Source organism: Paroedura picta, chromosome 3, assembly GCF_049243985.1.
Source record: "Paroedura picta isolate Pp20150507F chromosome 3, Ppicta_v3.0, whole genome shotgun sequence".
In the NCBI taxonomy this organism is placed as follows: Eukaryota; Metazoa; Chordata; class Lepidosauria; order Squamata; family Gekkonidae; genus Paroedura; species Paroedura picta.
Genome location: NC_135371.1, coordinates 122692818 through 122716076, shown reverse-complemented (window position 1 = coordinate 122716076; position 23259 = coordinate 122692818).

The following is a 23259-nucleotide window of genomic DNA, read 5'->3' as shown; positions in this document are numbered from 1 at the left end:
CCTATTGGTGGAATCTTCCCTCCCCCAGGGCCAATTGCTGCTCTTGCTCAGGATTTTGCACCCTCCTCCTCTCTTCAGGCCTGCTATGAAGGCAGCCTCTAACAGCCCCTGACTGAGAGGAGGGATGTGTTTCCCAGAGCAATGCAGGGGAGTTTGAGGGCATGGGTGTGCTTTCTTTTTGAGGGGGGAAAGCTTTCCCCTTCTGCCTGCTGGCTGATGGAGGCCACAGAAAAGCCCCTTCTCACTTAAAATACTGCTGTGGCCAGCCTTGCTGCTGGAGAGAAGACGCAGCCAGGTCATGCATGTCTCTTCTCTGCAAATCTCTGAACATTTGAGCCCTATCATGCAAGGTTATTGTGTAGATGAAACTGGATACTGTTGCAGTTCTTTCCTGTTTCATTTGCACAACAACTCTGTGCAGTAGGCTCAAATGTTTCATCTCCACAACAACCTGTGTGGGAGGCCTTAAATGTTTCTTCTGCACAACTCTGTTCACCCTCTAAAGCAGCCATTTCTGCCTGGGGAGCTGATCTTTATAGTCTGGAGATAAGCTGTAATTCCAGGAGCTCTCCAGGCCCCACCTGGAGGTTGGCAACCCCTGAGTTGGAAATATTTCTGGAAGATTTGAGGAGGGCCTTAAAATGGTTCAATGCTTCAGAGTCCACCTTCCAAAGTAGCCACTTTTGCCTGGGAAACTGATATTTATAATCTGGAGATGATCTGTAATTCTAGGAGCTCTTCATACCCCACCTGGAGGTTGGCTACCCCTGGATTGGAAATATTCCTGGAGGTTTGGAGGAGGGCCTTAAAATGGTACAATGCCTCAGAGTCCACCCTCCAAAGTAGCCACTTTTGCCTGGGAAACTGATATTTATAATCTGGAGATGATCTGTAATTCTAGGAGCTCTCCATACCCCACCTGGAGGTTAGCTACCCCTGGATTGGAAATATTCCTGGAGGTTTGGAGGAGGGCCTTAAAATGGTACAATGCCTCAGAGTCCACCCTCCAAAGTAGCTTTTCCCCCCTGATCATTATAATCTAGAGATGAGCAGCAATAGTAGAGGTGAAAAGAGGTAGAGGCTTGCAGGCTGAGTTAGATTGGTGTGGATGTGTCTTGCCTGGGCTATGGGCTTTGGCCAGCCCTTACCAGTAACTGTTTGTATTTGGGGGCACAAACAGACAAACAGATAGACTAACCAGCATGAATCCTGTGAGTCTGGAAGGTGCAGGCAGATCTAAATAAAGAATATTTAGAGCCTGAAACTGTAACTGGTAAACAACTAAATGGATGGATAAAATCAGGCCCATTCCGCATGAGGACCAATGTTGCCAATTGGTTCCTGATAGCGGAAACGCTATTTTTAATAGTGTAATTCTTACGCATACCTGCCTTTGTAGTGGAATCCAGTAGTGTTTCAATCATTTCCCACAGGTTTCTGGTCTCGCCAAAAATTGCTAGAAAGGAAACGATTTTTTTCTGTGCTATGTCCCGCCCCTGGCCGTCAATCAAACAAATAGCCAATGGGCGGCCGTTATCATGCTCCCGAAAAGCCCCTTTCCCTTTAAGAACAGGGTTTTTTTTAAAAAAAGAAAAACACAGGCTGCAACAAATATGCCTTGATTCCTCCTAACCCATCTAGCTGGCAGCTGGCATGTGAGCTGGTGATTCATCGTTACCACGCTCCCCTGAGTGAAAAGAAAAATCCCCCCCCCCCGTGCACGGGCGCGATTTTCGGCCGAAAATAAAGGGAACTTGCAAACGGGGCTGTGTTGTGCTTGGTGACTTAGGGGAGCTTTAAAGCAGTTCCGTGGAGGGACTGTAGCCGGAGAAGCCTCGCTGGGTAAATGAAGGCTCGCTGGTTTGTTGCTTTCTGCTCACTCAAAGAAAAAAAAATGGCGATCGCTTCGCCGGAAGTTCGGAGGAATCATAGAATCATAGAATCATAGAATCATAGAGTTGGAAGGGGCCATACAGGCCATCTAGTCCAACCCCCTGCTCAACGCAGGATTAGCCCTAAGCATCCTAAAGCATCCAAGAAAAGTGTGTATCCAACCTTTGCTTGAAGACTTCCAGTGAGGGGGCGCTCACCACCTCCTTAGGCAGCCTATTCCACTGCTGAACTACTCTGACTGTGAAAAACTTTTTCCTGATATCTAGCCTATATCGTTGTACTTGAAGTTTAAACCCATTACTGCGTGTCCTCTCCTCTGCAGCCAGCAGAAACAGCATCCTGCCCTCCTCCAAGTGACAACCTTTCAAATACTTAAAGAGGGCTATCATGTCCCCTCTCAACCTCCTTTTCTCCAGGCTGAACATTCCCAAGTCCCTCAACCTATCTTCATAGGGCTTGGTCCCTTGGCCCCAGATCATCTTCGTCGCTCTCCTCTGTACCCTTTCAATTTTATCGATGTCCTTCTTGAAGTGAGGCCTCCAGAACTGCACACAGTACTTCAGGTGTGGTCTGACCAGTGCTGTATACAATGGGACTATGACATCTTGTGATTTTGATGTGATGCCTCTATTGATACAGCCCAAAATGTTATTTGCCTTTTTTACTGCTGCATCACACTGCCTGCTCATGTTTAGTTTACAATCCACAAGTACCCCAAGGTCTCGTTCACACACAGTGCTACCTAGAAGCGTATCCCCCATCCAGTAGGCATGCTTTTCATTTTTCTGACCCAGATGCAGAACTTTACACTTATCTTTATTAAATTGCATCTTGTTCTCATTTGCCCATTTTTCCATTGTGTTCAGATCTTGTTGAACTCTGTCTCTATCTTCCGGAGTATTTGCCAGTCCTCCCAATTTGGTGTCATCTGCAAACTTGATGAATAGTCCCTCCACCCCCTCATCTAGATCATTAATAAATATGTTAAAAAGTACCGGGCCGAGCACCGAACCCTGAGGTACCCCGCTACTCACCTCTCTCCAGTCTGATGAAACACCATTGACAACAACTCTTTGAGTGCGGTTCTCTAACCAATTCCCTATCCACCTAACGATCTGAAAATCCAGATTGTAGTCCTTCAACTTATCCATCAGAACATCATGGGGAACCTTGTCAAAAGCTTTACTAAAATCCAAGTAAATGACATCAACCAAATTTCCCCTATCCAGCAAACCTGTTACTTGGTCAAAAAAGAAAACTAGGTTGGTCTGGCAGGACCTGTTGGAGACAAATCCATGCTGACTTCCTTGGATCACCAAATTGTCCTCCAGATGTTTGCAGATCGCTCCCTTTAATATCTGCTCCATTATCTTCCCCACAACAGAGGTCAGACTCACTGGTCTGTAGTTTCCCGGGTCATCCTTCCTCCCTTTTTTGAAGATCGGAATAACGTTTGCTCTTTTCCAGTCCTCCGGGACATCTCCAGTCCTTAAAGAGGTTCCGAAGATGATGGACAAGGGCTGTGCAAGTTCTCTGGAAAGTTCTTTGAGTACTCTCGGGTGCATTTCATCTGGACCAGGGGATTTGAACTCATCCAGTGCAGCTAAATGCCTCTCGACAACCTCTCTATCCATGTTAACCTGCCACCCAGACACTATCCTTTGGCTACAGCCATCTCTAGATGTGCCTAAACACTTTGACCTGTGGGAAAAAACAGATGTAAAATAGGCACTAAGCCTTTCTGCTTTCTCTGCATCTTTCATTAGCGTTTGTCCATCCGCACCCAACAGCGGGCCTATTGCCTCTTTTACTTTATGTTTGCTCCTCACGTAACTGAAAAAAAAAAAAAGGAGGGAGGGACTTGGCTGGAACCGCAACAATGGGAATGCACAGGTCTTTTTCGCTACTGTTGCAGATTGTTTGCAAGAGTGTAGCACTTTTCAGAGGGTGAATCCACTTTTCTGGATTTCCCTTTAAGCGCTACAACGAATTGCTTTTTGCGGGACTGTTTCAGTGTGGCAGATGGTGTGCGACGTCATGCATAACTGCAAATTAGTAGTGTTTACAATTTGGAAGCCTTTTGCAACATTGAAGTCTTGCGGAATGGCCCTCGATATTTGCCAGGAAGGTCCTATAAAATCAAATGCATAAGTGGTCCAGAATTTCAAGTGGAGTTAGCTTTACAGGAAAGTAGACAGATTCAAGTGGGTAGTTGTGTTGGTCTGAAGCAGCACAACAAAACAAAACCAGAGTCCAGTGGCACCTTTAAGACTAACAAAGATTTATTCAAGGTGGGAGCTTTCGAGTGCAAGCACTCTTCCTCAGACTATCATCCATCATAGCAGTGGGAATATATAAGCAAAAGCAGAAAGTGAGACTTTGGGGGGAAAGAAGTGATCCACTTTTATTAGGCAATGAATTGGCCTTGCGGACAACAACAGGCACTGCAGTTGTCAGCAGTAGGCCTCAGGCTTCAGAAGGGCAGACATCACAAGCCAAGGAACAGACTGTGCTAGCCGTCTGTGGCCATGTGCATTCTTTTTGAAGGGGCACATGTGAGGATGGTGAGCTTTCCCTTCAGCTTAATTGCCTGGAGATGAGCTATACTTTGAGGAGATTCTCAGTGGGGTACAATGCTACAGAGTCCCCCCTCCAAAGCAGCCATTTTTGCATGGGGAGCTGATCTTTATAGTCTGGAGATGAGCAGCAATTCCAGGAGATCTTCAGGCTCCACCTGGAGGTTGGCTGTCCCTGGTCTGGAAATATTCCTTGAGGTTTGGAAAAGAGGCCTCAAAAGGGTATAATGCCTCTGCAGCTGCCTAGCCAACCACCTAGCACCCCTGACCTATTTTAGGTCAAGAAAACATTGCAGAAAGGAGCTAAGGTTGCCAGATTGGTGTTGGTTCACGTTCTGGAATCCCACATTACCTAGGTGTGCATAAACCTGACTTGGGACAAGACTGCTGTGCACAGAGAGACCTCCTTTTAGGCTTGCCAGCTTCCAAGTGAGGCTCTAAGCCCACACCAAAACATGAGCTAGTATGTATGCAACAGGCTTTGCACTAGTACCATATTAGTGCCAGACCATTACCGCATGGTAGTTAACCATGTGTTTGCCTTTTTCCTGATGGGAAACCCCTCCCACGTTATCCCACCATCTCATCATGGCTTTTCCCTTCCCAACAAGGTGGCAGAGAAGGCAGAATCCTGGACAACCCGCAGGTTCTCCCCCCCCCCCCATTCCTCAGGTTGTTAATCAACACAAGCCACGAGTCCCTTCACATCAGCTGTTTTGGAGACTCAAACTTCTGTCCTCCTCCCCCAATCCCAAAATTATTATTTTTTAAATACTTCCACATTGCTACAGGGAGACACCACAACAGTAAAACAGTTTTAAAAAATTACACTTTCACTTTGCTACAGGATCATGCCACAACAATAAAACATTTCCTTAAATCTGTTTTTGGGATTCTTTGTATAGTGGTCTATCTTTATGTTCCAGTAGATTTCTGATAGACTGACTGTGGTAATTGGACCTCAGTGATTGTGTGATCACAATATAGATTTACAATAAAGAGCACAGACGCTAAGCTAATAGGAGGGCTGCTTCATCACATACCCCTGATCTTTCCCCATTCATACCGCACCACCAGAAAACACAACAGGAATGTGTTTTAGATTGGGTTGCTGCCCAATAACTGTGCACACTGAAGAAAATGTTTTATTTGAACTGAGGGCACATTGCTTTGTGGTACTATAGCAATGTGAACTGAGCCGTTAAAAAAATTATTTTGATCTGGAAATGGAGAGAGGTGGATGGGTGTGAGGGCAGGCAAAACGCTGCCGAGACTGTTGCGCATTTCTCCTTCCAGACAGGCTTGCTCCTGTTTGCACCTCGTTGTGCACCACAACAAGGAAAGGGGAAGAGGATTCTACTGCTTTCCCTCATCATCTGGCAAAAAGGACCAAAATTCACGCCACCCACTGGAGAGCTACAGGTTGCTGCTGATGTCATGTGGAAGCATCATTAAAACTAGCGAACGATGAGAGGCCAGGCAAGGGCAAATTCCTCATGCAGAAATGGTCCCATAAGAATCCAGAGACCAGGCTTCTGTATGGACAGACAGGGAGATATACTGCCAATTCTGGAGATGTCACAAACACAGTAGCTTTATTCTCCTGGTGCATGGGTAATGGCACAAATGAGATAACATTGCATAGTGGTTAAGAGCAGCAGCCTCTAATCTGGAGATTTGCATTTGATTCCCCACTCTTCCATATGAAACTTGCAGGCTCACCTTGGGCCTGTTACAGGCCTCTCAGAATTCTCTCAGCTCCACCTACCTTACAAAGTGCTTGTTGTGGGGTGAGGAAGGGAGAGCAATTATAAGCTGCTTTGAGATGCCTTCAAAGCTAGAGAAAAGAGGGGTATAAAAACCAACTTTTCTTTTTTGTCATGGGGGGAATAGAGAAATCAGCTATGTCTCTCTCTGCTCTGCCTGGATCCAACTCAGCTGAGAGATACCTAGGAAAGTATTTGGAATTTGAATATAGTTTGTTTTCTTGTCCTTGTGAGCATGTAGGAAGCCAATTTCTGAAGGAAAAGTGGGATAAAAAATAAACACATAAATGACACCTCTCTTGCTTGTCTGTAGCATTTGTGAAAGGTCCCAGATTGACCAGAACTATCATTTTCCTTGACTCGGCTTTTGATATGTTGTAATAAACTGAAAGTGTCAAAGCAGATAGTATCTACAGTTGTGTAGACTAGTTTAGAATCTTGATGCAGATTTTGAAGACTAATGTAGGAGAAAGAAAGCTTCTCGTCCTAGCCACCCCCAGCAACACTTTTGCCTGGTTTCATTTGACTCGAAACTTCCATTCTATTCGCATTCATATACACACTAAATAAGGTAAAGCTCAGGGTAGGCAAAAATAATAGACTTGGCTTCCCTCATCCATATTGAATCATTAGTCCTACCAGAACATAGTGAGTAGTCTTTGCTCTCTTTGCTATAAACTAGGTCCAGTTTATAACACTTCCTCTGGACTGTTGTGCATCATCCATCGCATAGGTTCTGGTGTATATTATTGGAACAATGATGGTAATGCCAAGGACTAGGGATGGGCACAAGCTAGTGGTTTGTGATTCATAACATGCCTTAATTCTAAGCCACAACCCATCACAAACTTTGAAGAGCTAAACAAACTGGTTTTGTTTGTGATGCAGTGTGCTGGAGACACTAAACTCATAGGAGATATCTGACTGACACTCATCTATTTTCCCTCCAAGTTTAGTGAGGATTGGATATATGGGGTTTGAGTTACAGTCCCCCACAGAAAATACCACCATTCTCCATTATTTTCAAAGTAAGCAGCTCCCCCTAAAAAGCACAGGCAATAAAAGCTAAACAGAGCAGAATCAAATTCTAGAGAATCTCTGCAGTAGAAACCAGGGGCATTTTTGTAAGCTCAGCAGAACCAGTGCCACCAGATAATATCTGCAGTAGAAATTAAAGTTGGAGGGCTTTTTGCAAGCCCAGCAGAACCAGCACAATGTACTAGTACCCAAGAGAACCCAGTGTCATTATGGTGATGCCTGCTCAGCAGGATTGATATCTAGCACAAAATCACACTCCAAGCAAAGGGGAAGAATCAGGGCAATGTACCAGTGCCCAGCAGCACCCAGTGGCAATGTGATAATGCCAATTCAAAACAATCCAGGTGGCATTTTTGCAAGCCTGCAGAACCAGTCAAATCTACGTATTGCCTAGTAAAATCCAGTGCCACTAGAACTGAAAGCTTAAAAGGACTGATCTCAAAGCACAGAGTCACAAATCTAAGCAAACAGGGCAAGGTTGAAAGCTCTGTGCAAGAAAATGAAAATGAACACAAAGGAACACTGCAAAGGAGGGGAATCCTCTTGAAACAGTCATGACTAGTTTTAACTTGGCAACAATTCTCCCTTCGCCCACTGTTTTGAAGTTTGGTAAACGTTTTGTTTGGAGATGGTCTGGAAATGTATCTATTCATGAGCTGTCATGAACCTCCATGAACTGTTTGAAAGTTCATAGGGAGTTTATATCAGGTCAGTTCATGAACCATGAGAACTTTAGGTCATGAGCTGGTTCATGCCCATCCCTACCAAGCCCTTTCAGATTCTATTGTTTTTAATGGGAGTGTGTTAAAGAGTTGCCAGTGTCATCAATGAGAGTATAGTGCAATCCTAAATAGAGCTATATCCTACTAAGTCAACTGAATTATGCTCAAGACTGCACTATGAAATACTTACCTTTGGTGGGATCATGCCTTCAATTAATAGTAAACAAATGAAACCAGATTTAGGTAACAACATTCTTTTTAAAAGGTCATAAATAAGAAATATGAAGGAGATGGAGCTGGGGAAATAAAGAATATGTGAAACAGATGTGTGAGAAGGTATTATTTTCGTAACAAATAACTGTGCTTTTAGGAAATGCCCTACTGTGGCGCAGCAGTGAATCAAATAACTTGCAGAAGGAGAGCTACACTAAAGAATTAATTTAATAACATCTTGTGAGAATTAAAACATTTCAGGTTACTATGGCGTCATTGAGCCAAACTCTTTTACTCATGCCTAAAATATGTAAAGATTCCCCCCTGATTTATTCAGTCAGCTACTGGGTCTTTAAAACCGTCTGAATGATTAAATGTATGGAATGAAACAAGACAATTGTGCTGACCCCAAATTTAAGTCAATAAAACTGTCATCTAGTATGATCATCAAGAAGTCCACTGTATAACACAAGCTCATAGTAGTTCCTCAAAGGTTAAAACTAAACAATGCATTTTAACTCATTACCACATGGAATCAGAGGAATTATGTTTACATAGTATTTGTGGGTCCCAGGTAGGATTCCAACGTCACTGGTTATTGTGGTATCATGAACATTTGCCTCCCATATTTTCTTGTGTAGACAGGAATATTCAGGAGGTGCAACAATAGTGCAACATTCAATGCTGTGTGCTTCCAGACATAATCACAGATATCTTACATGATAATAAATATGAATAACTGATTGGATGTTTATTCAAGGTAGGTTCACACATGTTAACGGCACTGGAAATACTTCTTTCTCAAATGTATATCCCACTTCTCTCCTGGAACACAAGACTCAAAGAACACAGGATTGTAATCACTCAACATTCTAATGCATCAAAAGATACATTGGCCACATGCCTATTATTTCATAACTTGAAATAGGATAAAAATACTATACCAGCAAAAATCACATATGGAAACAAAAATACCAGCTGTGAAACACTAATGTCAAGAACAAGCAGACAAAAATAAAAGTGCTGACAATCTATAGACCAAGCTAACAAGCTCTCTCTCTCTTCATTGTCCCAGGTAGAAGGCAAAGTTGCTGTTTTTACAGGTAGAGTGAGAAAGCGAGAGTAAGTCAGCTAAAGTGGTGAGCAGTTGCAGCTACCATCATGATTGATATCACACAGTTCTTGACCGAGATGTACAGTTTCCCCCTACTTTGTTAGAATGGATTTCCTGATTGCATACCATGCTGGTGGTGACACACCCACCAATGGGGTTAGTGTCAACTGTATGGTATATAGCCATAATATCTGATCCAAATTCCAAGCATAGAAAATATAGCTGTTGCCCACTATGTGATGGAAGCAATCCAAAAGCAGTGGCAACTGTGTCACTCTAGGTACTGCGAATGTAGAGGCCATATGCTATACAATGTAGATTGTAGACAAAATGAAAGTTTTTCTCAGCTGTTGTGGGACTGTCTGCCAATGACGCAATAGTCAAAACTATCACTGTCATTTGCAAGTGTGTAGAAAAATTCCATCAAGCTTATTCCTTTGTAACTTTCAGTGCTCATCAAGCCAACTGTCTAAGGAATGAACTATATGGCAGGAATAGCCTTGCATCTTCCTCCATTCTGTCAGAATCCACTGATTACTGCCATGATTTAAGATGCCTTAGCCTCTGTGTAGCCATTTTGCCTGTCTGTCTCTTAGCCCTGAACTGTCTGCAAACTATTTGGTAGAGTAACAAGTGCTGTTATCATTGTAAGTAGTAACACTGGACGCTCTCAGGCTAATGCTGGGCATGTTATCATTGTTGGACGCTTTCCCGGACGGCACCTGGACATGAAAGTCTATTTTGTCTGTGTGAGTGTGTGAACATCTTTGGGTGGGAAAATCGGGAGATAAGAATGGCTTTGGCAAAACGGCTTTGAATCATCCTGGATATAATTGCTTTGAAATAAATGCTTGCTTTAGAAATAAGTTGTTGTTTTCAAGTCTGTCATCCTGACACATTCCCAGGTTAGTCCAAAGAACAAGAGCTCATTGGGAGAGCATGCCATTGTTTTCATCAGTGCTACTGAGGACCTTGGGCATCTGGTTTGTTGGGGAAGTCAAGTTGTTTTGGGTAGAAGATCTACATGTGGAAGTTGATCCACCATAGAGAGGAACTAGAAATAACTTTAAAAGTTGCAAGTCACTTCAAAAGCATACAAGGTGCAAAGACACACTTAATAAATAAGTACCATGCTTGAATAACAATCCCAGTAACCGCCTGTGTAGTGCCTAAAATCAGGACAAATGACAACTCCTCTCTCAATGTCCACGCCATTTAAGGGGCTCTTTTCTTTTTAAATTTATTGATAGTATATATTCTCCATTCTCCACTAAAACATGAATTTATGGAATATTTTAATAACGTTTTAAAAAATCATGAACTCATTTGTTTCAGAAAAAATGAATATAAGATTTCTTATCATTTTTAAAGAGAGCAATAAGTTAATAAATTGGCTATCTTTTCCTTAATAAAGGAGAAAGTTGAAGTTGTTGTACGTTTTGCACAGGTTTCAAGTAACGTAAAGGAATGACAGTCTTCCAGCTCTCAGTTTGACAATCTTTGAACTGCTTTTTTCTGTATGCCAATGATTTGGATATGTTTTTCAAGACTCGCTAATTTTTCTTAATAAATTTGAGGTGGCTACTTCTTTTCTTAGAGATACGCACTTAAGCTACAAAACAAGGTACTCCTCTTATAGGATACTAGGTTTAAGGCCCGCTGTAGCCCAAATACAGCGGGCGCCAGTGGACAGGCCCCCCTCCCCCCGGGCTGTAACTGCAAGATAACGGGATTTGTAGACCCCTTGATTTGCTTTGGATTGTTCCTCTCCTCATATATTTTGAGATGATGATCGTTGGCAGCATCCATCCATTAGACACTCTATGGAGATTAGACATGGCTTCTCCACTTGCATAGATGGCAGCCAAGCACACCAGTGGAAGGAGGATGCCTTCTCTTCTTGAAGCAGCATAACTTCCACTGGCCTTCATAATATGAATTGCCTTCCTAGAGGCAGGGATTTAAGCTAAATGTTGCAGTGTTGTCTTGAATAAAGTAGGGCACACCGATGGAAACATCCTATACATTACTTAGTGCAGCCTTTCGCAACCTTTTTTTCCACTGAGAAACTCCTTCAACATTTTTCAGGTTTTGAGAAACCCCAGAAGTGGCGCAATCATGCAGAATATGGTTGGGCATAGCTATGTACATGCCCACTTGGGGCTCTCCCTTTCCCACCCCTGACAGGCTCATCACTGGCCATTTTGGGAGGGGGGCAGGTTGACACGACCATATATGCAGTGGGTTCTGGAACAATCTCTCCAAAGCTTAGACAAAAGGTTTCATTCTGATACTTTATCACCTTCTCTGCCACTAGTCAATCATTTGGCAGAGCCCAAGTGATATTGCGTAGGTCTCCACCTAGCAGAAAAGCCATGAATTCAGAGACCTTGCATGAGAGCTGTGAATGACAGGGAATTCAAATGGGAAAGAAGGCTAAGGGAGTGAGAGGTTCAAGAAGGATCCCTGTTCATGCTGAGAGGAATAGCTCCTGGTAAAGGCATCTGATGGTATAAACTAGGCTCGATACAATTTTAAAGCTAACGTGATAGAGCCTTCAGGCTGGGCATGGAATTCATCCAGAATTTTCACTGATCTCCAGATTAGAGAGGTCAGTCCCCTTGGAGAAAATGGTTGATTGGAGAGAGGAATTTGTTGTTGTTAGGTGCGAAGTCGTGTCCGACTGATCGCGACCCCATGGACAATGATCCTCAAGGCCTTCCTGTCCTCTACCATTCCTGGAAGTCCATTTAAGTTTGCACCTAGAGAGAGGAATATATGGCATTGTACTCAGTTGAAGTTCTGCTCCTCTTCAAACCCCACTGTGCCCAGACCCTATCTCCAGGAATTTCCCTCCCCAGATTTGTCAGCCCTAACAGCTGAGGAGTCATATGCAGGTGGGATCTATGGTATAATCAATTCATATCAAGGTGCAATTTAAATGATGCACTGAGGACATGCAACCAGGATGTCAATGTCAGAATAAAGGGGATTTAAACTCATAAACAGTATTTTGAGTGAAGGAGTAGTGTATTATTTTTCAAGCTGGCTAGATCCTCTTGTGGATTTTTGAAAAATGTTCATCCTACACTTAATTTAAATATTTACAGAAAGATTAGGATAAGAAGGTAAAAACTGTTAAATAGCCCCTGATGGTCTTGTCAGAATACTAAAAAGTCATTAAATTGGGTAGTAAATATAATTTTCTTGCAGTTTTATACAAAATTTTCAGAATCAAAATGTTACAGCAAATAAATACAGCTTTAATGCCAGGCCAACCAGATTCATATAACATCAATTAAGGGATGCATTTGAATAGCAACTAATTAAACTCTAGGGTTCATTACCCTGAAAAGTTTACTAATCTAAATGAAATGTGTTTTCACTTTCAGATATGAACTAACTAGACCTGATTGGGACATTTTTCGGGCTTTTAGTTTCCATTTTTCTGTGCTATCATTATGTTTCCATTCCTATGAGCAGGTAGGGAGAGAGGAGGGCCAGCAAGAGGACACAGTGATTCGATATGTATCTGACAGTTAGGGTTGCCAACTCTAGGCTAGGCAATTCCTGGAGACTTCAGAGTGCAGTCTGAGGAGGGTCCTTAGCAGTGTATAACGCCATGCTCCAATACTGCCATTTTCTCCAGGGTATCTCTTTGGTTTGGAGATCAGTTGTGATTCCAGATCCCCAGCCCCCACCTGGAGGATGGCAACATGAGTCATGCCATTCAGCCAGATCTGTATCATGTTAGAATCACACACTGCTGTTGCCTCCAGGATGAAAGTTGTCCCATGGGGTTCCATAGGGTGCAATGTTATAACAGAATCATAGAGTTAGAGGGGGCTATACAGGCCATCTAGTACAACTCCCTGCTCGATGCTGAGTCAGCCTAAAGCTTTCTTAATAAGTATCTGTCCAGCTGCAGCTTGAAAACCACTAGTGAGGGGGAGCTCGCCACTTCATCAAAAATTCACATCAAAATCACAGGATGTCATAGTCCCATTGTATACGGCACTGGTCAGACCACACCTGGAGTACTGTGTGCAGTTCTGGAGGCCTCACTTCAAGAAGGACGTAGATAAAATTGAAAGGGTACAGAGGAGAGCGACGAAGATGATCTGGGGCCAAGGGACCAAGCCCTATGAAGATAGGTTGAGGGCCTTGGGAATGTTCAGCCTGGAGAAAAGGAGGTTGAGAGGGGACATGATAGCCCTCTTTAAGTATTTGAAAGGTTGTCACTTGGAGGAGGGCAGGATGCTGTTTCTGTTGGCTGCAAAGGAGAGGACATGCAGTAATGGGTTTAAACTTCAAGTACAACACTATAGGCTAGATATCAGGGAAAAAAATTTCACAGTCAGAGTAGTTCAGCAGTGGAATAGGCTGCCCAAGGAGGTGGTGAGCTCCCCCTCACTGGCAGTCTTCAAGCAAAGACTGGATACACACTTTTCTTGGATGCTTTAGGATGCTTAGGGCTAATCTTGCGTTGAGCAGGGGATTGGACTAGATGGCCTGTATGGCCCCTTCCAACTCTATGATTCTATGATTCTATGATTCATCAGGCAGTCAATTCCACTGCTGATCTACTCTTGATTGTGAAAAAATATTCCTGATAGCCAACCAGTACCATTCTACATGTAGTTTAAAATCATTACTGTAGGTCCTGTCCTCTGCTACCTACAGGAACCATTCCCTGCCCTCCTCCAAGTTACAGCCTTTCAAATACTTAAAAAGAGCAATCATGTCCCCTCTCAGCCTCCTCTTCTCCAGGATGAACATTTCTAAGTCTCTGGCCTTCCCTCATAGGTCTTCTGCAGGTGCCACATGACAGATGAGCAAGATCAACAATTGCCTGTACACATGCCTCCCCTGTACCCCCCCCCCCCCATGGAACAGCCCATTTGAAAAGGTCAAGAAGGCTCCCACACAGCAGCTATTTGAAAACTGTGTAAAACTGAATTGTTCAAAAAGGCATTTTGGAAAAGACATTAGGGTGAAACCACAACAGAAAATACAGGGCCATTCCTCACCTGATAAATATAGTGAAATGCTTTCCTTATGAAGACACCATATTTTGGGCACCCACCTCCCTCTCCTTTTTCCTGGAGATAGGTATTGTTTTTTTTTTAAAGCAAACTACCTGGAGCAACGAATAGGTGTTCAATTGTGCAGGCAAAGCCAAAAAAATTTTTCCCCAAAGTTGTCACACAAAGCATGCCTCTTTAAAGCCCCCCCCCCAAAAAAAATCAGGAACAAGATAAATTTTTTACAGATTCCAGACTTGGGATTCTATAAGGGGTGGCATTATAAAAAGCACTATGCATCTATGATTAGATGCATAGGCATTTCAATGGAGAAGTTTTACTTTAAAAAAATTAGAGCGAATCACGGGCCCTTTGCAAAAGGATTGCAAAAGGATTGGCTGCGTGGCTTTATTGACAGGCAAAAGAGAGACGCGTGTAAAGCACATTGCTATCTTCTGCCATTTCAAGCAGGCATGTGGAATGTAAGCAGCACGAGAAGGAGGCAGATGAAATCAAGAGCGCCAGAAGATGAAGAATGGCCAAAGGCACAGTAATTTCTAGCGCTATGCCATTTTGCTGGCGTAACACTATTTTTTTCAATGTAGGGAAATGCCCACACTGTCATTACTGATGCAAACACCATGTTCTGAATGTCATGCTCAGTACTTAAGCTTTGTTGAGGGAACAGCTCCATTTCACATTTCTACAATTACTAGTTCAATTAGAATGCTTATTAATCTAGCATTCCATTGATTACATTGATTTACATGGCAAAACCTACTTTAAATCTCAGTGAGAAAGGCAGACTGTAAACAATGTCAAGAAATAACAAGCAGGGTCACTTCCTACTTCAGCCGTCCCAGCTTTATAGCAATATCCCACAGAATATGATTCAAATGGGAGGAAGTTGGCCTGCACGCAAAAGCTCATACCTTGAATAAAACTTCATTGGTCTTAAAGGTGCCACAAGACTTTATATTTGTTCTTCTGCAGAACATGGTAAATGCTTTATTTGTGTCAACTAGGAGAAGGAGGGGGATAGAAGTAGAAGCTTCAGCTTTCTCCAGTTATACCCCTACCCCCCAGTCTATCACCTGCCATCTGTCTCTTGGGAAAGAGGCAAAACCTTTGTTTATATACTTTGTAAGATAAGAAGAACTGTCACACTGCCTGGGTGGGGGTGAGGTCAGCTGAAGGGCTAGAGTTTTCAGTGATTGGCTCTCCTCACACCAATAATAGGCATCCCACCTGCTTTGCACAGTGGGAGCCAAAGCTTCCTCCCCCACCTATCCATCCATCCATCCCCCCACCCCCACCCCCCTACGTAAAAACAAATGCACACCAACACACATACAGGGCCGGAGCAGAGTTCTATGAGGAACCAATCTTTCTGCATGAGAGGCTTTTTATATCTCATCCTCTAATAGCTTTTGGGACCTGATTTTATGCTTATAAAGCAGGATATGGCTTGCAAGAGGCAGGACTCTGTCCCATCACAGTGAGCATACAGCTGTTGGAAGCTGACCCCCACCATCACCATCTGCAGGTTAGAAAACTAACTGCCTCCAGAAAGCAGAAGCTTTCACTTACTTGCCTGAATGTTTAGAGGTTGGATCCTCTGGGTAAGGGTTTCAGTATGGGAGATTTTCATTGCAACCACTTGAGTGGCAGTAGGAAAGTTTGGTGAGAGAGCCAGTTTGGTGTAGTGGTTAGGAATGTTGACTTATAATCTGGCATGTCGGGTTCGGTTCTGCACTCCCCCACATGCAGCCAGCTAGGTGACCTTGGGCTCGCCATGGTACTGATAAAGCTGTTCTAACAGAGCAGTTATATCAGGGCTCTCTCAGCCTCACCCACCCCACAGGGTGTCTGTTGTGGGGAGAGGAAAGGCGAATGTAAGCCGCTTTGAGACTCCTTCAGGTAGAGAAAAGCGGCATATAAGAACCAACCCTTCTTCAATATATATATACAGGTAAAGGTAAAGGTAAAGGTAAAGGTAAAGGTAAAGGTAAAGGTAAAGGTAAAGGTAAAGGTAAAGGTAAAGGTAAAGGTAAAGGTAAAGGTAAAGGTATCCCCTGTGCAAGCACCGAGTCCTGTCTGACCCTTGGGGTGACGCCCTCTAACATTTTCATGGCAGACTCAATATGGGGTGGTTTGCCAGTGCCTTCCCCAGTCATTACTGTTTACCCCCCAGCAAGCTGGGTACTCATTTTACCGACCTCGGAAGGATGGAAGGCTGAGTCAACCTTGAGCCAGCTGCTGAGATCGAACTCCCAGCCTCATGGACAGACAGCTTCAGACAGCAATTCTGCCTCTTACCACTCTGCGCCACAAGAGGCTCTTAGGACTTCTATGTATATGCCACCTGAATTTAACAAGGCCTCCAAATATCAGATGCAATGGCATACAAACAAAATCTTTAATAAAGAAATTGAGTGAAACTAGATTTATATAAAACCTCTACACATATATCCCTGCTGTTAATAAACACAGCAAATTTTTATAGTGCTTGATGAAGCATTATAGTATTGGAGATAACTCTGCAGACTACACTTCGTAATGGTTCACTCTTATTATATCTTTCTTACACATTTTATTTTGGATTAAGTAAGTCTTTCTGAGACTAGGATCTATGGTAATAGCTTTAAACCCCATATAGAATGATACCAACTAGATATCAGGGGGTAGGGAACTACAGTCAGAGTAGTTCAGCAGTGGAATTGACTCCTAAGGAGGTGGTGAACTCCTCCTCACTGGAATTCTTCAAGGAGGATCTGGACAGATGCTTTGCAAGGATGCTTTAAGCTGATCCTGCATTGAGCTGGAGGGTTGGACTAGATGGCCTGGATGGACTCTTCCAACTCTATGATTTCATGGAGACTGCCAATGATATTAGATAATACTCATCTTTTTGTTTTTGAGAGACAGTACCTTTCTCTTAGCCTCCCAGTTAAGAATGTCATTTTCTACAACAGTTTTGGTCAACAGCCGAAGCAGCTCATGTTTCTGGGTTTTCAATCCCTGGGTAAATATTGGCCCAGAGACTTCTCCTGGTGGAACTGCTTGCCTGAACTTTAATTACAATGAGGGGAAAGTTCCTGAAGAAAGGTTTAGTAATACAATATAGAGACTTTCATCCATAGGTCACAGGTTCAGCCCCAAGTGACATTAAATAATGCCTGCAAGTTATTAACTATTGACCCATATCGAGTACTCTGAATGACACGAGTTGATGGCACAAATCAAGCTTATGTTCCTGCTAGCAGCATCGCCTGTATCTCCTGTAACAAGCTATGCAAGTGCAGAAGTGCAAGCAAGGTTGCTAACTTCCCTTTCTCTCCATGAGTTACAGGAAACTTCTTGCAAGCCCTTGTACATTTTTTCTCAAGCTAAATCAGTCTTGTAAATGATTATTAGGGAACCATGCTTCATTTATCCATGCTTTGGTAATAGCCATATTTTTTAAAGTGATGCTACCTTTGGAAGCATTTGAAAAACAGCAATCTGGTTGTTAACTGGGACCCACAATACATACATTATTTGGCAAGTCCTTAAAGAACTTCTCTGACTTTCCCAAGTGTTTCCAAGCACTTGCCTTGACCTATAAAGCCTGAAAGTGGAGGATGGGATGGATCACATTATGAACTTCCCATTGCTGAGCCCATTGTTTGAGGCATTGATCAGGACAGGTCCCTCACTTTGACCCATTATGCACGGAGGGGAAGGTCCGCCTCAGAGCTGGAACGACGGCGGTGGAAATCCCCAATAACGCACACCGCCAGCAGAGGCTGTGTGCAGGTTCGACACAGGCCTCCTAAAAACCTGTGTTAGGAAAATGCAGAAGAAAGCGAAGCCTGCCACCCGGCCAGGGCGCAACCAGATGCAGTGCTGGAGAGAGAGCATGCATAATCGGGGAGGCTGGCTGCCACCGCGGCTGCCCTGTGCTCCATCCTGCAGTTTCTGGCCCCTCGACTGCTTCAGGATGCTGTACCCTCCCTTGTCCACTGCGTCTGCTGGCTCGCTCCCCTTCCATTTCCAGCAGCCTGGATGCACTGAGTGAACCCCCCATACGTGTTGTCTGCGCATGCGAGTGCCCTTGGTGGCCTGGCTGTTGGGCACTTCCGGCGCAGTGGCCTGCTTGATGGGCCGGGTCCAGGAAACTCCACACTGCGCTCCCGTCCCGTTTACTCTGCATTGCCATCACTTTGGCCATCGCTCCTGGCTGCTCTGGGCGTTGCCACCGTGCCATGCAGTTTCCTCCTCCATATCTTCCATCAGACCCCCACCCACCGTAGTGGTGGCCGTGCATAATGGGTCTTTGGGAGGTTAAGTGGATGGCCTCCAGGGAGTGGATCTTCTCTGTAGTGCTGTACCGAATGTGTTGTACCTTCCCTTGTTGCATTGCTGGTTCAAGGTCTTTTCTTGCTCCAAGAAGATTCATTATATAATATATTGAAACAGATTCATTATATAATATATTGAAACAACAACTCTTTATTAACCGTAAAAGGAACAACTAATAACTTGCTAGGAACGTATAACAACTAGGCATATATATAGACACAATGTGTGCCAAAATCTCCCATGCGTGGGAACCAATCTTCCAGTTCTTAAATGGTCAGGTACCTAATCCATCACACCCCTCCCCCATTTCATAAACTCCTGTAAATATCAGAGTTTCATTTGTACCCCTTGAGACCACCTGGGAAGGATGGCAGTATCTTTCAGGCTCCCAGGGATTGCTTCCTGCTCCCCAGATTCAGCAGCCACACCCCCAGGTTCCCCTGGTACCTCTGGTTACTGACTCCCCTCCCTGTCAACCACCCTGGAGTTAACAGTGCTTTCCATACTGTTTTCACCCCTTAACTGTTCCAGGCTATCTGCCGGGATTCTACATCTCATTTGGTCCACAAAACTTCTATAGACCTTCTCTTCCGGCATGACTGCCCTATATGACACTGGCCCTGTGGCACTCACACAGGCCCACTTCCGTAGTTTCTAATGTAAACAGGGTCAGTTGGAGCAAACACTCTGGGGCCCTGAACTGTCGACTCCATGGTTTCCTCCCTGTCACCCACTAGGTGACTGCAGTGTGGGTGCCTCATGGATGGCTCTTGGTTTGTCAGGTGTTGGATATATGCCTTCTGCATTGATTCACCCCCCAAAAAAAACTCCACCTGTGGGGACCCAAATTCACATGTCTCCTACTTGATTTACAGCCCTTCAGCTTCAAAACACCCTAACATTTGGTTTACTTTCCCAGCAATTGTGTCCGTTACCCCTATCACTAACACATCATCAAAATAAGGGACAACCCGCCAGGGTTCTCTTAAGGAAGTCTTCCATTACCTGTTGGTAAATACCTGGGGACACATTGACCCCAAACTATGGTCTATTGACTTTAAAAGATCCATGATAAGTGGCTATGGTCTGCGCCTCCGTTGAGTCAGTATCCCTAGAAAACTGCTGCACTGTATGTAACTTGGAAAGCACTTTTACTCCAGACAGAGAGGCCAAAATATGACTAATTATAGGCACTAGTAACATGTGCTACTGTAATGCTTGGCTAATTGTGCATTTATAATATGCATTTATTTATAATATTCTTCTTCACCCCATCCACCAACTCTTGCCTGTTGGTCTGTGGACATTTGGACGCTGATGCAAATGAGGGCTTCTGCCAGCCAAGGAACTAAGCAATCAACCTGATCGCTCTGCTAGAGCCAATCGGATTGCTCTGCTTAGAGCCAATCAGAGGCAGCAGCTAGCTGCCTGAAAGGTATAAAAGTGCATGAGTTCGCCTGTTTTTCTCCGTTCAGTAGCTGTAGTCTGTTGTGGGAGTTACTAAAAGGAGCTGTTCTGAAGAATTGGAGTCTGTGATCACTGAACCTGCAGACCTAATATTACCCATAGCCTCCAGTTCATCTCTCAGTTCCTGAGAGCTCCATGCCAGCCTGACCGTCTAAGTGCTAGCCTCTGCTGCCTCAGATGCCAGCCCCTCATCCACAGCTACCTGGATGGTAAGTGTCTGGCAGGCAAACAGCTTTCTCTGTGTCACCTCATATCACAGCCCAAATACAAGTCTGTTGTGCAGGCCTCAGTAATTGCAATGCTCCTTGAAGTCTCAGAAATTGCAATGTTGCACCAGTTGTCACAGTTCAGTTATTTGTTTATTTGTTTGTTTGTTTATCTTTGAATTTATATACCACCACTTACTATAGTCCCATGGCAGTTTACAATAAGGCAATAAAATAAACAACCCTTAAATCCTCCTTAGTATATAAACATTAGCATTAAATTAAAAGATGGTGATATAATCCGAGTTCTAACTCCCATCCCCTGTTCAACATGCGGTCAAATGAGCTCTCTCATCAGAAGTAAGAACAAACTAACCACCTCTAAGGGATCCCCCATTGGAAACACCAAGACTCCCACCCTGGCCTCAACTCTACACCTGGCGGAAGAGCTCTGTCTTACAGGCCCTGCAGAAAGCTCATAACTCTGGCAGGGCTCGCAGATCCTCCAGGAACTCATTCCACCAGGTTGGGGCCAGGTTGTATGCCATAATACTCTCACCCTGTTTCTGCCTGGGCAAGAACACATGCCACTGAGCAATCTCAGACATCTGGGGACCAAAATGGTTGTTCAGGGCAGTTAATATATCGGTGCTCGGTGTTGTGGCCAGCTGGGCCAGTGCCAACTCACAAGTACTTGGGCTGCACATGTTGCAAAAGACCACTCTCTTCTTGTTGGTATTGGTAACATCATTCACGACTGCATAGAACTCAAATAATTCCACAAGACTTTCCCATCTTCTTGGGTCTGTCATCCTCTGTTTGACCTTGAGTTGTCATGATCGCCACTTTCCATTGACTCACATCCTTGGCTGAGCTGGCTCCCATCAGCTGGGCTAGTAGCCCATCCTCATCGGCAGTATAATATAAGTGGATGGCCTCCAGGGAGTGGAGTGGCTGGTTCAGGGTCTTCTCTTGCCCCAAGAAGATTCATTATATAATATATTGAAACAGAGCCACACTTCTCCAACAACTCTTTATTAACCACAACAGGAACAACTGATAACTGCCTAAGAATGCATAACAACTAGGTATATATATAAGCAGAATGTCGACAAAATGCCCTGTGCATGGGAGCCAATCTCCCAGCACTTAAAGGGGCAGGTACCTAATTCAATACACTACACATTACATCTTCTTCCAAAGCAAGCTGAATTCCAGCACTGTATTGGTGCCTCAGGAGCTTTTCTTGGACCCATCCCATGGTGGCATGAGTCTGGAAATTGATGATGGTTATGAGCCACACAGAGATGCTGTGAATTTTGCTGTGAATGATTTCAACAGTTGAATTTGTTGGCAGAGTTTAATTATACAAAGAGGAGTATAGCACCAAGATGCCGAAAAGAGTAAGATAGTTTTGTTGTGGAGAGAAACAAACTTTGCATAGAAAGAGGAGAGAGAGACTTGTCTAACCCTGCTGTTGTCTTCATTCAGTCTGTTCTGGAGGCAAGCAGGGAAGCAGTGTGCTCAGAGGAGCAGGGACTCTCCAACTGAGCCAATCAAGAGGAGAGTATTTGAAAAATATCAAGACCTTCCTAATCTAACTATGCTAGATACACATCCCTGATGCCCATGGTAGGATGTTCTTCATATCCCTTTGAATCACGCATGCTATAGAACTTGCATTTTCCAACAGAGCTTACCATTTGCAAAGGGGATGATGAGAAAAGAGTTGATCTCTCAGTCTGTTTGGTTTGTGCCAAGTGGCCAGAAAAACTGCCAAACTGGTTTGCACTGGGTTTTCACAAAATGGCTACTGTGCAAAACCACTGCTGATCCAAATGTATCAGCAGTCAATAGCATCACAAAGAATTACTTAGAGGAACACGAGGGTAGGATTTTATTGAACAGTATTTATTTATGTCTGATTTACTTAAACAATTGTTTGCTGAGTAGAGCAGTTATGCGGGATGAATGGGGAGGTAGTCAATTGGGCTATATAAGAATGCAAGTGTACAATAAGCGAGTTGTGCTGTAGCACATTGTTAGGAAAGCATAAATGAAGCACCCTGCTGATCACCTATGAACCCACTGATGAACTAACAAATGGATTGTCAACAAATCCAGTCCCTGCTTGCAACTGGCAAAAAGAGCACAAGCCAGATGCTCCATATGTTGAGCTCCATTATGGAAGAAAGGTGGTGTATAAATGTCATAAATAATTTCCTATTTGGGCCCAGAGCTCTGGGTGGTTCTTTTTTAATCATTTATTTTTATTTTGAATAATAGAGAGGATACAGACAAAAGGGAAAGGGGAATTATGTGTCATAGTTGTACATATCATATACTGCCGTTATTAGTAAAGTATAAAAACCAACCAGTGAATATTATTCTCTACTATTACCACAGTTATTAGTATAGATAAGAATTAGTGTTATAAAATTTAGTGTTATAAAAGGGAGATGAGAAAAGAAAAAGTTATACTTCCTTTCCATTTTTAGAACTACTTATTTATATAATTTAAATAATACTGGCAATGGCATTGAAATTCTCCCAAAGGTCTTCCAAAGCTCTGGATGTTGACTGTCTCTGATCCGTCATACTAATTTTCTTGCTCAGTTTTTGTAATGCCAAATGCAGTAAAAATAGTAAAGCACCTTGAACCAGCCAACCACATCACACTGCTAATCAATCGTCTTAAACTAGCCTTCTGGAAGGATGCCTGCCTGCTTGCTCTTCAGAGATACCTTCTGACCCCTTCAGGATAAGCTCCAGACTCCACTTCTCCAATTCCAATATATCTCTGACTGTGCCTTTGTTACTAAATGCTTCTGCTTTTTTACTTTTGCTCAGCTGATGCTGTAGGGGCTGGAGAGGCATTATTCATAGCAGAACTAAT